Source organism: Puma concolor, chromosome B1 (assembly GCF_028749965.1).
Source record: "Puma concolor isolate L17-30 chromosome B1, mPumCon1.1.hap2, whole genome shotgun sequence".
NCBI lineage: Eukaryota > Metazoa > Chordata > Mammalia > Carnivora > Felidae > Puma > Puma concolor.
The window spans coordinates 185959231-185981078 of record NC_141670.1 but is presented as its reverse complement, the minus strand read 5'-3'; the positions used below and the strand labels follow the sequence as shown (position 1 = coordinate 185981078).

The 21848-nt window shown below is 47.2% G+C and overlaps 1 pseudogene; it reads right to left on the bottom strand.

Annotated features, from left to right (window-relative positions):
- Window positions 1-21034: 21034 nt before the first annotated feature.
- Window positions 21035-21545, bottom strand: LOC112858664 (transcription factor BTF3 pseudogene; annotated as a pseudogene).
- Between the last annotated feature and the right edge of the window lie 303 nt (window positions 21546-21848).

The following is a 21848-nucleotide window of genomic DNA, read 5'->3' as shown; positions in this document are numbered from 1 at the left end:
AGGGTCTGCGGCGTCTGCGGCCAGCAGTGGCTTCGGAGGGCTGAGCCGGGAGCAGGAGTGGGCGACCAGATGTAGCAGATGAGCGGGGAAATCTGTTCCTGGGTGGCTCTTGGCAGGACGTTCTGGCAGAGCCCGGGAGGAGGACGGCCAGGCAGGAGGTGGGGGGCGGGGAGGGGGGAGCGGAACGGCTCTTTTTCATTTTTGATTTTGCAGGGCCTTCTGCCCAAGAATCTGTCCTGGCTGCGTGTCTTTGGGAAACTGCAGCTAAATTATAGACAAAGAGAAGAGGTGGAGCGGTTGAGGTGGGAAACGTGGAATTTTCTGGAATTCAGTGGTCAATCTTAATTTCTCATTCTGTGGACTTGGCCCTCAGGACCTGGGGAATCTAAACCCTAAAAAATAAAAGCAAGCAGCGTTTTGGTTTTTTTTTTCGTTAAAAAGTTTACAACCTGTGATCCCGGACAGTATATCATGAGTGTTCCCCCCAACCCCCCATCCTCCCCCTGGGACGTGACTCCCTCCAGAGCCGGTCCCCTGGGGCAAGTCCGCGGAACTCAGCTAAACTCACGTGTTGCAAAGGAGCAGGGTAGCAACTGTGCTTCGCTATAAGGGGCTCTGGCTTCGCCCCAAGGACGAGGCGTGACCGAGGCCCGGCTCTGCCCGAGCAGCTGCAGGGGAGGGGGGGGTCAGCCTGGGCTTGCAGAACCTTCCACTCCTTCCTTAAGCACAGCCATCCGCTGTTTTCCTGCCCCCCACTTCCCCGGCACTCAGCGCGATAAATGAAGCTCTTAAATAAACGGGAAGCGGGGGACACAGTCCAGAGGGCAAGATTTATTTTTATTTAGAAAGGTTGAAGAGGAAAAATTTAGATCCGATTTAAATATTTACTTGAAGAGGAGATCCACAGACGGCTGTAACATTTCTAACCTAGACCCAGGACAAGAGGCTGAACGTTGCTTTTCCGAACTAAGCCATAGGCACCAGAGAAATCCCGTGGCTGAAAGAAAGAGGCCTGGAGACTCAGGAGATTCGTGAAATCTACTGAAGGCCACAGACCGCGTGGCCCAGCTCCTCGTCCCACAGACGTTTGAATGCACGTGTCTGTGACCCTGGGCACCTTGCTCAGGCACTCTAAGCATTCTTGTTTCCATCTGTGACAGATGGAGGGGAGAAGGTAACTCACAAAATTCTTACGAGATTTAAAAAAACGAGAACTGGGGCGCCTGGGTGGCGCAGTCGGTGAAGCGTCCGACTTCAGCCAGGTCACGATCTCGCGGTCCGTGAGTTCGAGCCCCGCGTCGGGCTCTGGGCTGATGGCTCAGAGCCTGGAGCCTGTTTCCGATTCTGTGTCTCCCTCTCTCTCTGCCCCTCCCCCGTTCATGCTCTCTCTCTCTCTGTCCCAAAAATAAATAAACGTTGAAAAAAAAAAAAAAAAAACGAGAGCTTTCATTCTTGTAAAGTGTTGGCACATAGGAAGTGTTTTGTTTTGTTTTTTTTCTAATGAAGGTATTTTTTTTAATGTTTATTTTTGAGAGAGAGAAAGACCACGGCGGGGTGGGGGGGGGGGGGGGTGGGTCACACAGACAGGGAGACACAGAATCCAAAGAGGCTCCAGGTTCTTAGCTGTCAGCACAGAACCCGGCACGGGGCTGGAACTCACAAGCCATGAGATCTTGAGTTGAAGTCGGAGGCTTAACCGACTGAGCCACTCAGGCCCCCAGGAAGTGCTTAATAAAAGCGAGCTTTTACCACTTGACCACAGTAGGCCTACTAAGACTGCTGTGGCCCTCTTATATCAAGACTCTGTGGGTCTGAGATAGGCCCAGGGGTCTGTATTTCTAGCATGCCCTCCAGAGTTCTCTACTGGGCAACCATGTTCAGGAAGCAGGGTCCCAGGAGCAGAGCCACACAGAAGTGGCCGTTATTCTCACCCCTGAGGAACCATTCGGATTCAGCCTCTTGGCTTCAAAGACCAACAAATGCCTAACACACAGGTTGAACTCAGGCCACTACCTCTGCCCGGCCTCATCCACCCCGTCTCCCTGTGGCACCCTAATTCTTCCGGAGAAATCCCCCCCTCCCCTTCCCATGCAACCGCAGTCCTGTCAAGTGCACCCCAAACCCAGCCCTTTCTCCCAACCTCTGCCCTTACCTGGGCCAGCTTCCCCTCCTGCTCTGCTATTGACCGTTCTCCATGAACACAGCCAAGGAGCCCTTTATAAAAATGGAGTCAGGCGCCAGGGCCTCTGCGTCTAACCTCACCTGCTCCTCGCTGCCTTGTGCTGTGCTTCAGCCCAGCCGCCTCCTTCCTCCCTCTCACACATGCTAAGCTTGCGCCTGACTCACGACCTTGGCACTGGCTCTTCCCTCTTCCCTCCGGCTGGCACACTGGCTCGCCCCATCTGCCCTCCAGCCTGCTTTCTCCTCCGAGAGCTCCCAGAGCTCCTGCTTTCTCCTCAGACAAGCCCCCGCCTCCACACCAGCCCCTCAGACACGTATGCCCCGGCTTCCAGAGCCAAAGGAAGCAGCTGTGTGACCCATGGCGGGTTACTCAGCTTTTCTGGAGCTCCGTTTCCTCACCTCTAACACGGAGATAAGAATCGTACTTACCTCTTAGGGTTGCTAGGAGGATTGTATGAATTTACATGTCCTTTTTTTTTTTAATTTTTAAAATTAAAAATTTTCTCCAGTTTTATTGAGATACAATTGACGTAGAGCCATGTATTAGTTTAAGGTGGACAGCGTAGCTATTTGATATATGTATATATTGTAAAATGATTACCACAATAAGTTTAACACCCATCCCCTCATATAGCTACAAATTTTTTCTTATGATGGGAACTTTTAAGTTCTCTTTTAAGTACTCCTAGGAACTTGCAAATATGCAACACAGTACTCTTTTTCTTCTAAAAATTATTTGAGAGAGAGAGAGAGAGAATGCATGCAAGAGAGGGAGAGGGGCAGAGGGAGAGAGAGACAATCCCAAGCAGGCCCCACACTCAGCGAGGAGCCTGACGCGGGGCTTGATCCCATGACGTGAGCCGAAATCAAGCGTCAGACCCTCAAATGGTCGAGCCACCCAGACGCCCCCTACAATACGGTATTCTTAACTGTAGTCGTAATGTTATACGTTACATCCCCAGAACTTACCTATCTTATAACTGAAAGTGTACACCTTTTGACCCCCTTCACCTATTTCCACAACCCCCCCACGTCTGCCTCGGAAAACCATACATTTGTCCTCTGTATTTATGAATCATTTATTTTTTAAGATTCCACATATAAGTAAGATCGTACAGTGTTTGTCCTTCTCTGACTTATTTCACTTAGCATCATGCTCTCCAGGTTCATCCATGTTGTTGGAAATGGCAGGATTTCCTTCTTTTTTTTATGTCTGAATAATGTTTCATTATACACACACACACACACACACACACACACACACACACACACACATTCTTTAGCCATCCGTTCATCAATAGAAAATGTACATAGTTTAAAATGGTGCCAGGCCTTTAGTAAGTGCTCAATAAATATAAAGTATTAGCTCATATTTAGGTCACAGGATTATACTAATTTACTTATGTGTCCACCTCTTCTGTAGACAGTGAGATTGTGGGGGAACTTACTCATTTTATATCCAGGCCAACTGGGTCGAACAGTGTCCCCTGCCCCCCAAATCCATGCCTATACAGAATCTCGGAATGGGGCCTTATTTGGAAATAGAGTCTTTGCAGATGCAAATAGCTAAGGTGAGATCATACTGGATTAGGATGGGCCCTAAATCCAATGACTGGTGTCCTCATAAAAGGCCATGTGAAGATACAGACACTGACACAGAGAGAAGAGAGGGCTATGCGATGAGAGGCAAAGATCACCCTGATGTACCTATGACCCCCAAAACGCAAAAGATTGCCAGCAAACGCCACAAGCCAGGAGACGCAACAAAGGATTGTCCCCTGGAGCCTCCAGAGAGAGCGTGGCCCCACCGACACCTTGACTTTGGACTTCCAGAACTGGGAGAGAATAAACGTCTGTGGTTCAAGCCACCCAGTTCGTACTTTGGTGTGGCGGCCCTGGAAAAAATGACCCAACACCCAGTGACTGGTGCGTGAGTGAGTGAGTGAGTGAATAATTCCGACACCTCCTTCCCCCAAACTCTGACTCCCATGAGAAGCCAAAAGCTTCCCCTCTTCTCCCTAAGACACTGCAGGAGGTTCCTAGGGGTGCTGGGATCCAGAGTCCTTCCCCCTCCCCATCTAGAAGTGGAGAGACCGGTAACTGCCCTGCCTCAGCCAAGGGCAGCTCTACATAAACTGAGCCACCACTGTCACAAAGACAATGGCCTCTGTCCAGGAGGGAGGAAGTTGTTCAGACCCCACCACCGGTGGGACAATACTGGCCGGTGCCCACAGCGTGTAGTTGTGGGCTGACACCCAGGTCCCACAACCACTGCTCTGCCCTCTCTTGGGAAACCTCTCACTTCCTCTCTCACATCCTGGCTATTTATATATATATATCAAGCTGCCTCATTTTCCCAAGGGGGTCATTTGGTAAAGATAAAAATGGCTCCGAGAAACCACAGACCAAAATACGTTTCTGATGAGAACCGCCCACCCTTCCATGAGCCACTTGGCTTAGAGAGTTCATTCCCTCCCCTCCGCAGGGATCACAGTTTGCCCAGGACGCAAAAGCACCCAGGCTCGGTGGGCCTCTGTCTGGGTCCTGGAATCCTGGCCTTTTGAGGTCTACCCCGACGTTCTCTAGGACAGGTCGTGGGTTGAAGACATAAGTAATCACAACTGATCTTGCTTCCTCTGTGCACCAGGCACCGCGAGCGTCACTGAATGTTCATTACACCTCCAGGGCTAAGGGTTATTATGAACCCCACTTTGCCGATGGGGAAACTGAGGCATTAGGAGGTTGGATAAGTCATCCAAGGTTACACGGCGAATAAGGCATAAACAATAAGCCAGAGTGTGATGATGGCAGTCTGGCTCCAGAGCCCAGGCTCCCAGCCACTGCTCGCGGTGCAGCTGAAGGACGTGTCTTTGCAGGAGGCAGACCATGGGTCGCTGAGGACCCCAAAAAACGATTCCTCTAGGCCTGCTTACCTTGTTTGTTGTGTTTCTAAAAACAGCTAGTATGGATTTTCTTAGCAATCATCCACTACAAACCTTTACTGAAGCACAGAAGAATATGGAATTTGGAGTCAGTGGGACATAGACTCCATTCCTGGCGATGCCCTACTCGCTGTGTGACCTCGGGCAAGTCACTCAGCCTCTCTGGACCCTGGTTTCTCCATCTGCAAAGTGATGGCATTTACAAGTTGTCTGGCACACAGTAGGCATTCCGCAAGTTTAGTTCTGTCAGCCTCCTTCTGCCCAAGTAGATTTTCCATGAAATTTCACAGTTAAAGAGACATAATGTACCCACCTGTCTTAGCCCATCTGGGCCTCCATAACAGACTACCATAGACCAGGTGGCTTAATAACAACAGAAATGATTTTCTCACAGTTCTGGAGGGAGAAGAGTTCAAGACGAGACCCTGGAAGATTCCATGTCTGGTGAGAGCCCACTTCCTTGGTCACAGATGCCTGTCTTCTCCCTGTGTCCTCACGTGGTAGAAGGGAAAACTCTGGTCTCTTCAGTCCCTTATAAGGGCACTAATCCCATGGTTGAGGGCTCCACCGTCGTGCCCTGGTCACCTCCTAATGCCGTCACACTGGAGGTTAGGGTGTCAGCACGTGAATTTGGTGGTGGGGGAGCACAAGCATTCGATCTGTAGCACCACCTGGGTCACACCTCATTTAAGTCAGATCATTATCAAGCCAAGAAATTTGATGGTGACAGGGACCTGCAGAAATTGAGAAGTCTGGTTACTGACCCTGGAGCACCAACTAAGCAATGATAAAGATGTATGGTAAACATTCAGAATGTGGTCCTTGCCGAGCGCCAATGACCTCGTCTCCTGGGGGGACATAGTGTCCTGGAATGAACGCTGAACCTTGAGGCTAAAGATAAGCTTTGCCCCCCCCCGGCTCAATAGGGAATTGGTATTAATACCTGCTCTGCCCGGGGGACCCAGTGATTTTGAAGGAGAAGAGGAATGCAGTCAATGAAAAGTGATTTAGGCGCCGTATTGTGACAAGCTCACAAGTGTAAGGCATGGCTGGATAAAGCAGTGTTTGCCATGAAATGAGGGTTTGGGGCAGCGCAGATACCAATCTGAATAGTGCAGGTCAAAGGCTGCGTCCCGGTGTGAGAGGTGGACTGGCTGTCCTTGATTCACTCGCCCCACTCTGTGCCCTGGGAGATGCTTCTCTTGGGCACACCATGTCATCCGTCCTCTGGCCGGAGCATCTGATCCTTCGACACGGTGCTTCTGCCCTCAGCTTCTCGTCCAGCAAGCCGTCCCTGGTCAGGACTGCAATTTTCTGGGATCACACTCCTGTTGGGTAACCTGTCTTCCTCCATTCCAGCTCTCACCATCTTCCACCAAGAAGGTTGACTGGCTTAAGAAGACCTGTTTGGGGGAGTGGGGAAGAGGGCCAGGAAGAGGAAGGCGGCCAACACAGGGAGCATCCGTGGCACGTTGTGAGCCTTCTGCTCAGACCTCCGGAAACCAGTGTTCTAGAACAAGCCTCAGGGCTGTCCTGCCTGCGGGGAGAGGAGGCTGGGGTCCCCCCTTCGGGCCTTGGTGTACTGGGACTCCTGACACGTGCCTTCCCTCATGGCTGCCATTCCTGACTGCCAAACCTCTGTCAACTGCGCCTTCACCTAACAACTCTCTTCTCTCCCCCTTGTGTGGGCTCTTTCCTGCCTTGACTCCAAGACCCACCGCGTTCGTCCAGATTATTCTATCTGAATAACTAGTTGTAGTAGATGCTTGTGTCCCCCTTCATCCCTTGTCACTTGCTGTTCCTTTATACACCAACGGCTTCCTCTTCAAGTACCTGCGGGTTCTCTCTGACTGAAGGCTCCCATGACCCTCACACAGGGAGGACGCAGTGTTGGGGCACTGAAGCGCCTAAGAGCAGCCCTTTGAGCAAAGACCAAGGGGATCCAGTGGGTAACATTTCGCCCCTCAAGTGGAATGACTCTGAAGCTCATTCTACAGCTTTCCAGAGGTCTGAGGGGAGCTGCTCACGGCAACAACCTGCTTGTCAACACTCCCTGTAGTGGCCGCCTGTCCTTTCTCCAACCCGCTTCCCCATTCCCCTAACAGTTCTTTGGATCACCTCCCAATTAAGCTGCTTGCCCTTGAATCTGTGTCTCAGAACCTGCTTCTGTGGGAACTCAGCCAGAGGTACCAGATGATCATACCTGGATGGATGGGTGCCTGATCGGTAGAGGCCACCTCCAAGCCACCAGGGACTAACCCGGATTCCATGGCACGGTTGATAAGACCTTTCACCAGCAGGCTTCTGCTCACTGTCCAGCTTCACTTTCCCCAGCAACTGTCCCCATTACACCGTCCCGCTTGACCTCCAGGGACCAGTTCTTGGAATATATTTCAATCCTCTGGCCCTGTGCCATGCTATCTCTGTGCCAGGAACATCCTTCCCCATCATTCATTGGTCTACTTCCCACTTGCCTTCAAGGTGTCAGCCTTCCTTGACCACCCCCCACAAGCAAACACCCCAGCTGGGTGACATGTCCCTCTTACGTGCTCCCAGATTACTCTGTTCTGATATTGCCTACTTTCTCCCACCGGCCTGGAAGCTCCATGATGCAGGAACCTGATCTTACTCATCTTCAAATTCTGAAGCCTAGCACCGTAGGTACACGGAGGAGGTTTGGAACAAATGCTTGACGAATTAATGAAAAAAAAAAAAAAAAAGGTAGCAAATGGACAAAGCTTTTAATTTTGGACACGGAATAAGACACTGCCTCTCACACACGCGCTAACACAGGGTGAGAATCGCGAGGAAAGTCGAGACCACTTTTCGGGCTGCCAGATTACTTCCTGTAAAAGAGGTGAGCTTTGGCTTTGAAGGTGATGAAGGGTGGTGATGGCTGGGCAATGGACTTGGAGAGGATGGGAAGCAGAAGCAGGAGGCGTTCCAGAGCGTAATATCCTAAGGCAGGACATTTCTGAGTCAGCCTGGGAAATGAGGAATGATCTGGGCCAGCAGAGTTCCGGATACCTAGAAGGGTGTTGGGGGGGGGGGGGCAGCAAGGAAGGCGCAGATGGTGGTGTTTCCTCTGACTACACAGACACAGTCCCAAGGGACATGACTTTGCTTATTGTTTGATATACTGACCCTCCCCCCCGGCCCTGCCATCTTTTCTTCCTTCCTCAGCTTCCTCTGTTAATGGGTGAGGCTTCCTGTTAAGTCGTTCTGACAACGGCGTCTTTCAGAGCTTCAGAGACCAGGAATGCCTGCCAACAAAATGACCACTAGAGATCCCCACCGAATTCCATGAAACCATTCCTCCCGCTGCTGACCTGGGCATTCCAGACCGTGCCAAGGGTCCACGGGGATAGAGAGTGGGAGATGTTGTCTTCACTTTCAGGGGCCCGTCCTTGATACAGGACTCAATGCCACTCAGGAAAAGTAGCTTGTCACTCCAGTTGTTGTCAACAAAGCAGACATATATATATATGTATATATATATATGTATATATATATGTATATATATATATGTATATATATATGTATATATGACTAAGTAGTGAAAGAAAGACTATGTAAGGACAACACGTATTTGTAACATTGACAATAAAAGGCCACCAAATCCTAGGATGTTTTCTGAAAATTGAACCACTGGCAATAGTCCCTTATCCACAATTCCAAAATTCATTTAATAGCAAAAATTGACCTGAACTAATGAGAAGTCACTTATATTCATTTGTCTCACTACGAGCAAATAATCGTACCTTTTGCTGCAGGCATATGAATGTGTTTTACTACAGGGTGCTGCCCTGGATTCTGCCTGGGGGGGGGGGGGGTGCATTATATAATATATAGTTTATGGATGCTATTATTTCTCTAGAATACAAAATCTTTTGAGTTCCAGAATGCATCTGGCCCAAAGAGCCTCAGGTGAGGGGTTATGGGCCTAAGCCTATAGAAATTATGTTCAACTTTATTTTAGTGTAGGCGCTTTTTAGGGTATTCCAGCTTTGTGAGGTTGGGGCTCTGGCTATTCCCTTTTCATTGCCTGCCTCCTTCCTGTCCCCTCCTGGATCCATACTCCGCCGTCCTGCCCTCTGCCCAGGGAGGCCACAAGTGGATGACCTCATTCTCGCTGACTCCCTTGATGGCCCAGGGCAGGGACCGGCGAAAGAACCGGAGGCCAAGAGAGGGAGGTTGGAGAGTTTCTTTCCACTACTTCTGGCCTCAGTGCCCGTCGCTGGCACTTCCTGCCCGGCAGCCCGGTTCACATCCACAGCTGCAACACTCTGTGAGCTGGGGAAGATGATGGCGTCTCCTTCTCCTTCAGCTCTTAGGAGAACTACTCCCCACTGATGCAGACCTTGGGATGCACCCAGTGTATGCTTGTTCTCTGCACCCTGCCCACACCTTGTAAGCAGCCCCTTTATTAGAGTTTCTGCATTGCAACCAGCTGGAGCGAACACTTGTTTCCTGCCGCCCAAGGACCAAAGCACCGACAGACGAGAGTCCTTGTAGCGACCTGTCAAATGCATTGACCTGAAGTCAAGAGGCCCTAGTTTATGGGTTGGCTAGTTTGGGGGCACTCACGTCACTTTTCTGGTCCTTGGTTTTCCCATCTGTAAAAAGGGGCTGATCATGCCTATGTCGGGGTGTGCTGTGATAATAAAACCAATTGATGTACGTGGAAAAGTCTAGGAAGCTCTAAAGAAGTCCAAAGAATTCAAGAACTCTTAGGAACCTAGAGTTATTCTGAATATTATGCACCACCAACTCCCCCCCCCCCCCCACCCCCCCCCGGCCCGCCACCACCGCCGCCCAACTCTTCTGGAGAAAAGAGTGTTTGTGTCTTAATCAGTTCAGGCTGCTATAACAAAAATACCAAAGACTGGGTAGCGTAAGCATTTATTTCTCACAGTTCTGGAGGCTGGGAAGTTCAGAGCAAGGTTGGCAGATTCTGTGTCTTGGGGAGAGCTGGCTTCTTGATTGGCAGGTGATCCTCATCTTCCTGTTGAATCCTCACATGGCAGAGAGAGGGATCCTATATCTCTTCCTCCTTTTATAAAGGTTTAATCCCATCGTGAGGGCCCCACCATCTTGACCCAAGTATCTCCCAAGGCTCCACTTCCTACTACCATTCCATTGGGGTTAGGGTTTCAACATATGAACTGGGGGAGAGGTGGGGAACAAACATTCAATCCATAAGAATTTGTTTAGAACAAAGTATCCCTATGCTCTCTTCTGAGACCGAAGGTGGCCACATGTGACTTGAAAAAGGAAAGCCCATGGCCTTCCCCCTCTCTCCTTCCTAAATGTCCACTTCAGGACTCAGCTGTTCTTTGCTACCTGAGCTTAATTTCTATCATTCACTTCAGTGAGTGTCTTGGCAGAAGTTCGTGTGCTTAATCTTACACTAATCAATCTACTTTTCCTTTTCTATCTTCCACCATTTTGTAATTATTTGGGGTTTCATTTTTATGCCCTTCCAAGGCTTCAACATTGTATCCAGTTTAGGGGCTGCTTTATCGGCTTTAAAGTCGCATGCTTCCCTACAGCATAAAGTAATAATCTCTAGCAAGAACTCTATCACTCATGAAAATTCTTTCTTTTTTTTAAAGATTTTATTTTTAAGTAATCTCACACCCAACATGGGGCTCGAACTCACACCCCCGAGGTCAAGAGTTGAATACTCTACCAACTGAGCCAGCCAGGCACCTCCAAAATTCTCTTCTCCTCTTTATCCCAACGTCATCTCAAGCAAGAATCTCCTATGGATGGTTTCTACCAATAAGAAATTGTTGCTTGGGGCGCCTGGGTGGCGCAGTCGGTTAAACATCCGACTTCAGCCAGGTCACGATCTCGCGGTCCGTGAGTTCGAGCCCCGCGTCGGGCTCTGGGCTGATGGCTCAGAGCCTGGAGCCTGTTTCCTATTCTGTGTCTCTCTCTCTCTCTGCCCCTCCCCCGTTCATGCTCCGTCTCTCTCTGTCCCAAAAATAAATAAAAACGTTGAAAAAAAAAATTAAAAAAAAAAAAAAAAAAAAGAAATTGTTGCTTTGACTTTAGAAAAATCTAGATCAATTTGTGTGTGTGTGTGTGTGTGTGTGTGTGTGTGTGTGTGTGCGTGTGTGTGTATGGTCAAAATTCATCAGAAAGATATGCATCTTTCTACTTTACTTTAATCGTATAGGCTTGGCCTAAAAATCTGATCTTTTCCTGGAGCTGGTCTTTCCAGCACTACATGGGTGTTCCCCATAAAAGGGAACAATCAACAAGATTAAGTTACTTTGAGTTCTTAATTGATTTTCCAGAACTTCCTCTTCCTATCACAAAACAGAGCCTTCTGAGCAACACATTCAATTTCGCCTAATCCTGCCTGTAGCTTTAGTAAACAAGATACATTCTGGAAATAAAACATGATTTCACATGTAAATGACAAATTGATACTTTCAACCTCCCAATAGCCCTCATTATTTATCTTTACCAATCCTGTGCCAAAATAGATTCTGTCTTCATGTTGCACACCTTGAGATTGTTCGAATTCCTTTGATCCCTGGAGTTCTGTTGTACCAACGATTTGCTAGAAGTAAAGACGACATTCTTATAGGATTTGGCAATACTTACCTGTGCAAAGATTTTGGTCAGGCTAATCATGGTGATTGTATTTATTTGTTATGACTTGGTGTAATTTTCCTTCTTGATAATTTATAGTTATATTTGAAAAGAAAAACAGGGGCACCTTGGTGGCGCAGTCGGTTAAGCGTCCGACTTCAGCTCAGGTCACGATCTCGCGGTCCGTGAGTTTGAGCCCCGCGTCAGGCTCTGGGCTGATGGCTCAGAGCCTGGAGCCTGTTTCCGATTCTGTGTCTCCCTCTCTCTCTGCCCCTCCCCCGTTCATGCTCTGTCTCTCTCTGTCCCCCAAAAAATAAATAAACGTTGAAAAAAAATTTTTTTTTAAATAAAAAAAAAAGAAAAACAGAGTTAATCTCTTCTTTTTAAAACATTTATTTATTTTCGAGACAGAGAGAGACAGAGCATGAATGGGGGAGGGTCAGAGAGAGAGGGAGACACAGAATCTCAAACAGGCTCCAGGCTCTGAGCTGTCATGTCAGCACAGAGCCCAACGCGGGGCTCGAACTCACAGACTGCGAGATCATGACCTCAGCTGAAGTTGGCCGCTTAACCGTTTGAGCCACCCAGGTGCCCCGGAGTTAATCTCTTTTAAGTAAGACATGGCTGGACGCCCCCATTGTATGTATGGTAACCCAAATGGGGAACCGTATGCATTACTAGGTTCTAGGGCGGGAACACACAGTACTTGCTATTACCCACCACCCAGGGCCTACAGAGCAGATGAATGCTCCCTGTGTGTGAGTTAAACAGCACTGAAGTTCAATTCAGGAGCGGTCTCCTTCTTTGATCATGGGTCAGCAACATTTTCTATAAGGACCAAGTAGTAAATATGTTAGGCTTTTCAAGGCATATGGTCTCTGTTACAGCCTCTCAGTTCTGCCACTGTAGTATAACAGTAGTCACAGACAATAGGGAAACAGATGGGCATGGCTGTGTCCCAATAAAACTTTATTTACAAGATTGGTGTTGGGCTAGATTTTACCCAGGGGCTTATAGCTTGCCATCCCCTGCTACACTGTGCTGTAATCATCTCTAACTTGTATCCTCCGTAAACCATACACTTCTTCTAATGAAGATTCTCCCCTGTTAAAATTTTCAAAAATAAGATTCGGTCACTGGGCAACCCATCGTACAAATAATTGACTCAGGCAAGAATCATCAATGGATATTAAAACAAATGGGAGAGTCTGATGAGAAACAAGATACTTATATAGTTTCCAAATACCTCTCTACAGTATACTTACTAATTGCAAAGGGGAAAACAGTAACTTTACAGGGGAGGGCAGAAACCCCCTCCATCAAGTGATCGAAGTTAATATACCTGTGGGATTAATCAACACCGTATGCCTCACTTCTGTGGGATTCTAGCCCAAAGTAAATAACCTGAATCTAATCGTGTGAAAACCTCAAACAAATCCATGTTAAGGGACATGCTACATAATGTTGGGTCTATATGCTTCCCAAATATTAATGTCACAAAAGACAAAGACTGAAGAAGTGGTTCAGCTACAGGAATAGACAGTGAATGCAATGCTTGATCTGGGATTTTTCTTTTTACGATAGACATTATTGGGATGATTGGCAAAATCTGAAAAATTTGTAGTCTGTAAACCGAGGAGGCTTTGGTATCAAAGCTCGTTTCCAGATTTTGCTAACTGCACAGTGCTTGTGTCCCTGTTTTTAGTCCGTACAGGCTGAAGTATTTACAGGTAAGTGGGCATCATGGCTGCAACTAGGGTGACCAGTTGTCTCATTTTTCCTGGGCCCGAAGGATGCAGGACTTTTCATGCTAATATCAGGAAAGTCCCAGGCAGAATGGGAGGGGTTGGTCACACTGGCTGCAGCTGACCCTCAGAAAGGTCAGGTAAAAAATGTATGTGGATGCAAAACAAACGTGGTCCGGGTTAACGTCTGGGGGATATGAGGGACGAATCTTTGCGCGATTCTTGCAATTTTTCTGTGTCTGAAATTATAGCGAAATAAAAAGGTGAAAGGAAGAAAAGCCCAAGACAGTTTGAAGAAACATCCCCTAAAGCAGATTCCAGTGTGTTGTGTCCCCGCAGCAAGGGCAGGGGACCAGGGCAGAAGCCACACTGATCTGAGTGGCTGGGTGTGCCCATCCCTACTGTGGAATAGGAAGTGGCTGTTTGCAAATATGAGATCGTGCCACAAATATCGACAGGGAAAGTTGTCAGTGAGGTATTGATGAGGCAAATTAGCCCAGCTCCATTCAGCTTGTGTCGCATGAATCCCTGTGGCTGTTGAATCTGTGCGTGTGTAAAACTCTATGCGTACATATGCATTTCGTGGTAATAGGAAGGTCAAAGACAGCAGGGCTCACAAACTTGAGAGTCCATAGAATCACCAGGTGAACTTGTTAAAATGCATATTCATACAGGGCTCTGCTCCTACTAAAGAAGCAGGTTGAGAGGGGACCCATGAATCTGCGCTTCCAATGACCTCCTAGAATCAGCTGTAAATCAAGCTATTTCCAACGGTTTCACCCAGAGAGTAGGAATTTTTACTTTTCACTTAAAAAAAAATTTTTTTTAACGTTTACTTTTGAGGGAGAAAGAGAGACAGACCGTGAGCAGGGGAGAGGCAGAGAGAGAGAGAGGGAGACACAGAATCCAAAGCAGGCTCCAGGCTCTAAGCTGTCTGCATTGAGCCCGACACGGGGCTTAAACCCACAAACCGTGAGATTAGGACCTGAGCTGAAGTCGGTCGCTTAACTGACTGAGCCACCCACGTGCCCCCTTACTTTTCATTTTGTACTAATTGTTTTACAAATAGCTACTTTAATTTTTTTTTTAAGTTTATTTATTTATTTTGCGAAAGAGGGAGGGAGAGAGAGAAAGCAGGCGAGGGGCAGACAGAGAGGAGAAAGAGAATCCCAAGCAGGCTCGGTGCTCTCAGCGCAGAGCCCGCCGCGGGGCTCGAACTCACAGACTGTGAGATTGTGACATGAGCTGAGATCAAGAGTCTGACACTTAACCGACTGAGCTACCCAGGCACGCCTCCTTTTTATTTTTTAAAAAGTGGCATTTTATGAATATTTTAAAGCAAGCACGTGCCACTTTTATACTTTTAAAATTTATGTTTGGCCCCTGCCCTGATGCCAGTCGTCTCTCACAGCCCCACACCTGCCCGACAGCCCGTGGACTCAAGACCAGAACTTCACTGGCTGTCGACACCCGAGCCCCAGGGGAAGCAGAACACTGTAAGGCCATCTTGTTTAAGTGCTTCCTGATGTCGGACTCAAGGTAAAGCCCAGGGGTTAGCCCATATATAGAAAAATTATCTGAGCTTCTGGAAACAATGGCTGTGGCATCCTCCAAAAAATGGATGCCAAGGAGACGACACTTAACAAAGGCAGGTTGTGATCTCCCAGGGCAGCTGCTGGAAGCAAGGACAAAGCAAATCCCCCGGGGACTAACTGGTTCCTAAAACAAAAGAACAGCTGGGATTTTTTTCCTTAGTGTTTGTGAGCACTTTGCTCTGACCTTGGGTGTCTGTTTCCTTTCCCAGGATAGAGGCCCAGGAAGGTTCTGGGTACCAGAGAAGGTGCGTGGAGAGCAAGGTGGTTGGATGAAATCTCTGCTGTTGGGGAGAGCTGCAAGGAGTGCCGATTCTTCTGGGGTTCTAGAGAATTCTTCCGGGGCCCGTCCCTGCTCTGTGTCGCTTGTGTGTGCCCTGAACAGGGTGGAGAGTGTGGAGAGAGGAGGGAAGCGATCACACGGGGAAAAATTAAGAACTAAAAGTCTAAATGGAGCCAGCATCTTGTCGTTCCTCGTCATTTCCGTGCCACACTCACAGGGGGGGTCCAAGCTGCCAGTGTCTCTCCCCCAGCTGGCTGTAATAGCCCTAGACAAGCCATGGCAATAGCAAAAGCTAGGATGGCCCTGCTTCTGTTCTAGTCACTTTCAGTCTGTGCTCGACACCGCCATCAAGGTCATTTGCCAGTATCTAAATCAGACACACTGTGCTGCACCGGTGCTTCCAAAGGCTTCCCATCTCACTCAGGATGAAGTCCAAACGCCTTAGGATGGCTCCTAAGGTGCTACCCAGCCGGGTTCGCAGACGTCTCTCTGACATTATCTGATACTAGTCTCAGCCTCAATTACTCCTCTATGACTGACTCTTTCTCTAACTACCCAAACGTTTCATGCCTCTGGGCATCGGTACTTGCCCTTCCCTCTGCCTGGGATGCTTTTCCCTCAGATAGCTGCCTTTCTTTCTCACCAGTGTCAGTTCTCTGCTCAAATAACCTCTTCTCCATGAGGTTTTCTCTTGCAGCTGTGTCTGAAACCAGACTTCATACACTCTCTCTGCTTTACTCTTCTCTTTATCACTTACCACCACCTGACATGCTATACGTTTAACTTATTTGGCGATAGTCCTTGGCCCCATTAGACTGAAGCCTCCATCAGTACAGAGATTTGTTTTCACGGCTGAATTCTCAGTCCCCAGAACATTTCCTGAAATATAGTAGGCACATAAATACCTGTTGACTGGTTACCAAATGAATGGGAATCTCTCTACTCAAGTTTCTGCATGCCCTGAGCCTGTGCTGCATTTGGTGTGGGGATGCGTGAGTTCTAACGTGATTCATGGAAGAGAGCACCACCTTTAGACTTACACATGCGTGTGAATAAACACATGGCAGGTTCCAGACTGTTTGAAGGGCCTTTGCGTCCAAGCTGCTGTTTCTCTTAAAAGTCCGACCTTACGACTTAGCAAATACAGTTAAATGCACCCATCTTGCATTTTAAACATCATCTTGGCTGAAAAAGTTTTAAAGGACTATTATAATTTTGGTTTGGAAATCATTTGGTAATGAGTCACTCAGTGAATTTACAACTGGCTCTGAATTTGAGGGGCTCATCGGCACACCTTTGGGAGTTGTTTTGAAGTGAATCCAAATGTAACTTTCAAATAGTTCTCAAACGCAATGACGTTTTTATGAATAATCAAGGCAGTAGTTAGTGAAAGCATTGTGCCTTGTAGGCATTTATGTGAGTGCTGGTCAATTCAGATTTTGTAATGTTCCTGGTGTACATTAGAGCTGACCTCGTTTCTTTTGGGGACTCAACCATGTACATGGGCCCCTGCAACCTCAATAAGACCTAAGTTTTGGACCTAGAAAATCCAACAGATAAAACGGTTGTGGCAAGAATCAGGGATGGGAAAAAGGAGATCTCCCTTGACTGCCTGAAACTGTATGTCCTTGATGAGTGTGGGCGTGGCTGGGGGGGCCGGTAGATCCTTGATGAGCAGTCAATCATCTGTGGGCGTGGCTGGGAGCCAGGAAGCCACTGCGGGTCTCGCCATGGTTGTGCTCTCCCAGTGTGCTGTTGGGCACCAGTTAGCCTAGGACCCATTCTTCACGCGTGGCAGATCTCTGGGGGCCAGGCACGCCCCTTCCCTTTGTCACCCTCCTCTCCCCACTTCCATCATCTCCCGGACCCTGGCGGCAGAAGTGTTTTCACTGACATTTTATGACACTTTTGCAGAATTCAGTTGACTCATGTGAGACAAGATGGGGGATTTTTCTGCAGCAGCCGCCACGTGGGAAAACAGATCAGTTAGTCACATCAGATGCCAAGCCCTGCTGTGGTCTGTGCACAGCATTTTTAATCATGTAGTCTTCAAAGCTGTCCCTCATTTGCAATGACATTAGCCTTGGTGAGTTTTTTTCCCCCCTCTCTTAAGCTGTCAGTCGCTGAGGTTTTCTTATTGCTTTCTCTGGCAGAGGCACATTTATTTATCACAGAAGAGGCTGACTTTGAAAGGATTCGTGCGAACTCTCTGCGGGAAATGAAAGGAAAACATCTCATTCCCAGCCTGTGCTATCTACCGCAAACCTTTCACAACCAAAAGCTAGTGATTGTCCTGGTGGACAGATGTCATCTCAAGCAAGCATGGATCCCTCTGTTTGTTTTTCTTGCTAACCCTGCACGACTTTGAACCCACTCTGTAAATAAAAGAGCCAGGAGCACAAAACTCTTTACACTTCCTGCCTTCCACCCAGTGTGCTGACATTTCAAAGCCCCATATGTTTCCCTAAGCAACGTTTCATGAAAATACATATTAAAAATAAAAACAGTGTTTAGGTTATTTCAACCCAGGAGAAGAAAGTTGCCTGGGGCTGTTAACTGTGCCCTGTGAAGGGCAGTTTACAGGATGCTGTGATTGTCTCCGCCCCTTCTAATGGCAGCAGGCACTTCTGAAAGGCTTGAAATGGAGATGTGCTTCAAGATCTGTGACAAATGTATGCTTCTTCGTTTAGCCGTGCAAGTTAGAAATATTCTGCACTAAGCCACAGGCAGGATATAGTTTTAATAAATATTTCCCATCCAAGAATAAACAACTGGGGGCACCTGGGTGGCTCAGTCGTTAAGCGTCCAAGTCTTGATTTTGGTTCAGGTCATGATCTCGCGGTCCATAAGTTGAAGCCCCGAGTCAGGCTCTGTGCTCTCTCAAAAATAAATAAAATAAATGTTAAAAAAAAATAAAATTAAATTAAAAAATGAACAGCTGGATAGAGTTGAAAACAAGTCAGGCTACTAAAGACTTGGAACAGACATTTGCCAGGTTCCTCTTCAGCATGGATACTTCCCTTCCTGCTTTGATTTTCCTTGGGGATACACTCCTCTTCCATTCTCATTGGTGGTCAGGATGGGATTGATCCAGCCCCCAACTCCAGGAATGGACTATAACGGGCTCAAGCCAATGATGTATCCCATTCCTCAGGCCACATGGATTGGTCAGGAATGAGCTTGTGATCCAATTTGGTCCAATGATTCATAGCGATAAATGCCTACATCGAGAAAAAAAGAGAGAGCTCAAATAAACAACCTAACTTTACACCTCAAGGAACCAGAAGAACCAATGAAGCCCAAAGTTAGCAGAAGGAAGGAAATCATGAAGATCAGAATGGAAATCATAAATGAAATAGAGTCTAAAAAGACACAAGGGGGAAAAAAAATCAGTGAAACTAAGAGCTGCTTTTGGAAAAGATAAACAAAACAGAGAAACCTTTAGCTAGACATACCAAAAAAAAAAAAAAAAAAGGACTCAAATAAAATCAGAAATGAAAGAGGAGAGATTACAACTAACACCACAGAAATGCAGAGACTCATAAGAGGCTGCTCTGAATGATGGTGTGGCAACAAACTGGACCATCTGGAAGAGATGGACGAATACCTGAAAGCATACAACCGACCAAGACTGAAATCATAAAGAAACGGAAAATCCGAACAAAACTATTCCTCATAAGGAGATGGAATCGGTAACCAAAAACTTCCCAACAAAGAAGAATCCAGGACCAGGTGGCTTCACTGGTGAATTCTGCAAACCATTGAAAGAATTAACACCAAACCTTCTCGAACTCTTCCAGTTTGGGCTAGTGAGAGAAGTGACGCTCACAGGACTTGTCCGGGAAATACTACAGATTCTCTGTCCCTGGCTCACACCTGCTGTGGCGTGAGGATACGAGGTGTGGAGCTGCCAGAGCAATCCGCTACCCTGGGGAGAGAGCCTGGAGTTGCCAGGAGCCTTTGCGTGGAATCTGGAGATAATACTGTCACCGGTTTAAAACTAGGGAGACTGGAAGAGCCAGATCCTTGGGTGGCTTAGACTTCCTTGAAGCCAGCCCTACCTCTGGACTTTTCAGTTGTATAAGTCAATAAATTCTCACCGTTGCTTACGCTGCGTCCGATTGAATTCTCTGTCAAGTGCAAACAGAAGAGACCCAAATGATTCAAAGCCGCTAATGCTCTTCCTGGCCGTGCCTAGCCAGCATCTAAAGAAACTGAAATCTCCCCGTGAATGCGTTTTCATGTGTCTGTTATGATGGTTTTTTTTTTTTTTTAATTTTTTTTTCAACGTTTATTTTATTTTTGGGACAGAGAGAGACAGAGCATGAACGGGGGAGGAGCAGAGAGAGAGGGAGACACAGAATCGGAAACAGGCTCCAGGCTCTGAGCCATCAGCCCAGAGCCTGATGCGGGGCTCGAACTCACGGACCGCGAGATCGTGACCTGGCTGAAGTCGGACGCTTAACCGACTGCAGCCACCCAGGCGCCCCATAATGGTTTTTAACTCACCAGCATCCTCCACTCTTCCTTTTCTACATGGAACCTCATTGTCTCTTAGGAAACCACCCTTCCCCCACTCGCACTCCCTGCCACCCTAGCCGACTCCACCTCCTGGCTCCCACAGTAGACATGTGACCCAGGCATGACCAATCAGGGCATTCCATTCATGTGACTGTTTGATTGGATCCGGGATCAGTAAACTATCCCAAGATGGCCAAGGAAAATCAGATCCAGGACTTTCATTTTAACTCATAAAAATGGCAGTTGAAGAATTTGCGGAGGGAAGAGGATGTAAACATCTCGATGGGCATATTTGCACCATGAACTTCGTGCATGGAAAGAACATTCCTGAAAGTAAAACAATACAGAAAAAAGAAAGACAAGGGATAAAGAGATGGTGAGAGACAGACCGAGTCCTAAACAACTTTGTCTGAGGCCTGGATCCAGCCATACCTGAGGCATGTAAAGCAATAACTTCCTTCTTGTCAAGACAGTTTGAGCTGGGTTTTCTGTCACTTGTAGTTTAGAATCTTATATAATATGGACCTGATTTTTTTTTCACACTGATACAAGTATTTATTTCTATTTATTGCAAAACTCTTATGTTTCCTTAATGTGAGGTACTTAATGCAGAAAGTCTGGAAAACACAAAGAAAATAAAGCGAAATTTGCTTTTAGTGCTACACCTTTGAAATTATGACTGCTAACCTATAGTGTGTTCTTTGAGTCTTTTCATATGCATGCTTATGGGCTTCTATAACATAATTTCCAGATCACGGAGATCGGGAATTTATTAAATTCCTTCTTTTTCACAGATGAAGTAAATTTTTTTCTTTCTTCTTTTTTTTTTTTTTTTTGATTTACTGTTTACTGTCATAGGTTGATTCCAAATTTTTATTATAAATAATGTTTAAATAAATACACTTATTCATTTCTTTGTATGACATAAACTCCTAGGGGTAGAATTGCTGGGTAGGGGACATGCTTGCTTAAGGCTTCTTCTTTTTTTTTTTTTTTAATTAACCTTCTTTCACACTTTATTCCCTGATTTCTGTAGCTTAATTAGCTGCAAAGAATGAATTGTGTCTAAGCGAAAACTGCAAAGCCCAGGACCAAGGGGCTTGGGCTTAAACATGCTAGCGATCTAGATCGTATGAGATCCATAAACAACGTTTTAAAAAGCAATCATAATATAAAATAGCAGCTCCCCGTGGTTTCTTCAGCTGCATCAAAATTCTCCACAACGTCTGGAACTTCATCTTCACCCTCTTCGGTAGCCAGTGCTGCTTTTCCAGCCACAGGTTGCATGGGCAGAGCTTGGTCAGACCCACTTCTTAAACTAGTCAGACCCACTGCACCGCGATGGTTTAAGATCCTGGGTAGCATTTCTGTCACCTGCTCGGTCTCCCCATAGCCTGTGATGGTGAAAGTGCTCGCTGCCGGGGAGACCTGAACTGTAGGGTTGTGAAGGTAGATGGCTGTTCCTCGGTTTGGGAACACACTCACTTCTTCAATACCGGAGATCTTGTTCAGCCCTACCTTCTTTAAGGTGAACTGAGGTTTTGTTTGTTTGTTTTTTATCGCCTGCAAACCACCTTCTCCTTTGGGCCAGCGGTTCCTTTCCCACCAATGCACCCTTGTGCTCGCAGGTTGGCGAGTTTCTCCTGGTTCGTGAGAGTTTCTTTCATCTTGTTGGAGCGGATATGGGGACTCGGGTTGGCGCCCAAGGGGTCTGGGGGGGACCAGCTGACATTAGGGGCACACACGTGTAGGCGCAGGATGGTGTCTGGGGCTAAGACTTTTGATATAGTTTGTCATATTACTCTGAAGAAGCCTGCTTGAATCTATTCCTCTTGCTGCTCTGCCCGCCACACGATGGCACACACTGGCGACTACTGTTACCTCTATTACGACCAAGACGGACATTTTTTTTCACATGTTGGTTGGCTATTTGTATATTTTCTTTTTTAAAAAGGAAATCTTATCTTATTTATTTTTT